The following is a 2,860-nucleotide window of genomic DNA, read 5'->3' as shown; positions in this document are numbered from 1 at the left end:
AGTAGGTTGATGTACAGTATGTCCACACATAGAAAATACATCCATACACAAGCAGGCTGTATACAGCCTTCCTTTTGAATCTCAAGAGATCCTTTGTGTGTTTCTTTCCCCCCTGAGGGGGGAGTGCATAGCAGAACCACAACACTGAAGAACTTGGCAGCCTTCCAGACACAGGCCGACAAGTCTGACAGGGGAAAGATACATTGATTTATTACAGAGACTGTGATAGTACAAAGTGCTGCAGTAAGCCAGAACACATTAGAATAGCTTTTGGAACTTGTAGGATGATAAAAAACAGGATGCAATTTTTGTTACGGAGTCTCTTTAACATCCCTTATTGTCCTCCCAAGTGCCTCGGTTCGCCTGGTATTGGTCCCGGTAATCGGGCTCAGTTGGTGCCAATCGGCTTCTCTGTGCATGCGTGGAGGGGCTGCGCATGCGCAGAAGGGCCAACTGGCGCAACTGAGCCAGATCACTGGGTTGCGATACCAGGTGAACAGAGGCATTCGGAAGGATAACGAGGGATGCAGCAGTGCTTATAGGGCTGGAGGAAGACCTGGGTAAGTACTAAATCTTTAGCTCCATCTACACGATACGATTCTTTGTACGATTCAATTACGATTCTATTTACGATCCGATTAAATCCGACATGTCCGATCAGGATTCGATTCAATTCAATTCTATTTGCCATTGCAAAACAATGGCAAATCGAATTGAATCGAATCGAATCCCAATCGGACATGTTGGATTTAATCGGATCGTAAATAGAATCGTAATTGAATCGTATAAAGAATCGTATCGTGTAGATGGGGCTTTTTAGTGTATTCGTCTCTAGTACACTTTAATTCAGACGACAACAACGAACACCAAAATATGCTTGGTCATTTATTCACCTATGGAGATGATCCAGAGATGTTATTATTATAACTGTATATTTTATATAGCACTGACATGGTCTGCAGTGCTTTATGGAGCATAAAGTCACATTACTAACTGACCCTCAGAGGAGCTCACAATCTAATCCTCACCATCATCATAATCGCATGGCCTACCATAGTCTGAGGCTGGTTTCAGACTGTGGATTGGGCGCCAGCGGTACCGCACCGCCAAAAAAAGGCTTTTGGGGATTACCGTGTTAATACTGAAATAAAAGTTTCACTTACCTGGGGCTTCTACCAGCCCCCTGCAGACGTCCTGTCCCGCGCCATCCTGGAATGATCCTCCGGTCCCCCGACGCGGCTAAGTTTTGGTTTTCACCAACTGGCCACTGCTCCTGCGCGGCCCTGGCCACACGCATCCTTGCGTCGGCATGAGCGTCTTGCGCTGGCGCAGTACTCGGAAATATTGCCTGTCCAGGATGCTCCTGGCTACGCGGAGACATGCGTGGGAGCAATGGCCAGTTGGTGGAAACTGAAACTTAGCCTCTGCGGGGGACCGGAGGATCGCTGAGTGACAGCGCGGGCACAGGCCGTCTGCAGGGGGCTGGTAGAAGCCCTAGGAGGTAAATGGTTTTTTGTTTCTTTTTTTCAGTTTGATTTAGGTTTCCTAAAAAATTATTAGTGATGCCAGCATCTTTACTGCTGGCAAGGTGAATCACTGGAATTTTGAAGTGAGCAGGCACATCACATGATCTACCAGAGCGCTCTGGGGAAAAGCAGCATGAGTCATAGCCTAGGCTACTCTTGACTGGACGAGCAGAGTTACATAAAAATATACAGCAATATATAGATTTAAAGGACACATCCAAGCTGTTTAAAAAAGTAAGTCCACTTACCTGGGGCTTTCTCCAGCCCCTGCCAGCCGTTACGTGCCCTCGACGCAGCTCCGATCACTGCTGGTGGTCCTGGGTCCCCTCCGGCGCAGAATTCCTTCTGCACCTGCGCAAGCAGCTCTCATTCACGCTGGCGTAATCTAGACTGTTCTGCGCAGGCACAGTAGTTCTGCACCTGCGCAGAACAGCCCGGATGACGCCCGTGCGACTCAGTGAGCCACATCGTGGAACGCAGCAAGATGGAGGAAGATGGCGACCTGGCGAGGTCAGTCTCTTCACCGGAGGAGACCGGGAGCCAGCGGAGCTGCGGCGACGGCACAGGACGGCTGCCGGGGGCTGGAGGAAACCCGAGGTAAGTGGATTTTTTTTTTCCTCCTTGGTCCACTCCTTTAACCTCCCTAATTTTTTTTGCCAAATGGGCAAAAATCCTTTTTTTTTTTTTTTTTTTTTTTTTTTGTTTGTTTCATGTAAAGCTACCAGAGTGGTAGCTACATGAAACGCCACTAGAGGGCGCATGTGTCCCTCTAGTGCGATCGTCGCCGGCACTAATAGCAAACAGGGGAGCGCATATATAACGCGTTCCCCTGTTTGGCTTCTCCTGTTGCCATGGCGACGATCGGGATGACGTCATGGATATCAGCCGACGTCCTGACGTCAGGCGCACCCGATCCAGCCCATAGCGCTGCCCGGAACTCATTGGTCCGGGCAGGGCTCTGGCGGGGGGGCCCTCTTTCGCCGCTGCGTGCGGGCGATCGCCGCAGAGCGGCGGCGATCAAGCTGTGCGCGCAGCTAGCAAAGTGCTGGCTGCGCGCACAGCACTTTGAATGGGGCGAATCGCCCCAATAGAGCCGGAGAAATCCTCCTGCGCGGCATAGCCCGAGCTCAGCTCGGGCTTACCGCCAGGGAGGTTAAGAAGTGTTTCTGATTCTGAAACCAGGATAATGTTGGTAAAAATGGGTATCCAGGATAATTTATTATGTTCTACCATGCCTTCTTTAAAGCTAAACTAAGCCAGTTTATAATTGTTTAAAAAAAATACTATCTGATCTTGTGGGGGGAGTGTGATCACGAAAGACACACATACGCAGA

This window comes from Hyperolius riggenbachi, chromosome 12, assembly GCF_040937935.1.
Source record: "Hyperolius riggenbachi isolate aHypRig1 chromosome 12, aHypRig1.pri, whole genome shotgun sequence".
NCBI classification, from domain to species: domain Eukaryota; kingdom Metazoa; phylum Chordata; class Amphibia; order Anura; family Hyperoliidae; genus Hyperolius; species Hyperolius riggenbachi.
Note: the sequence above shows the minus strand (reverse complement) of the source record.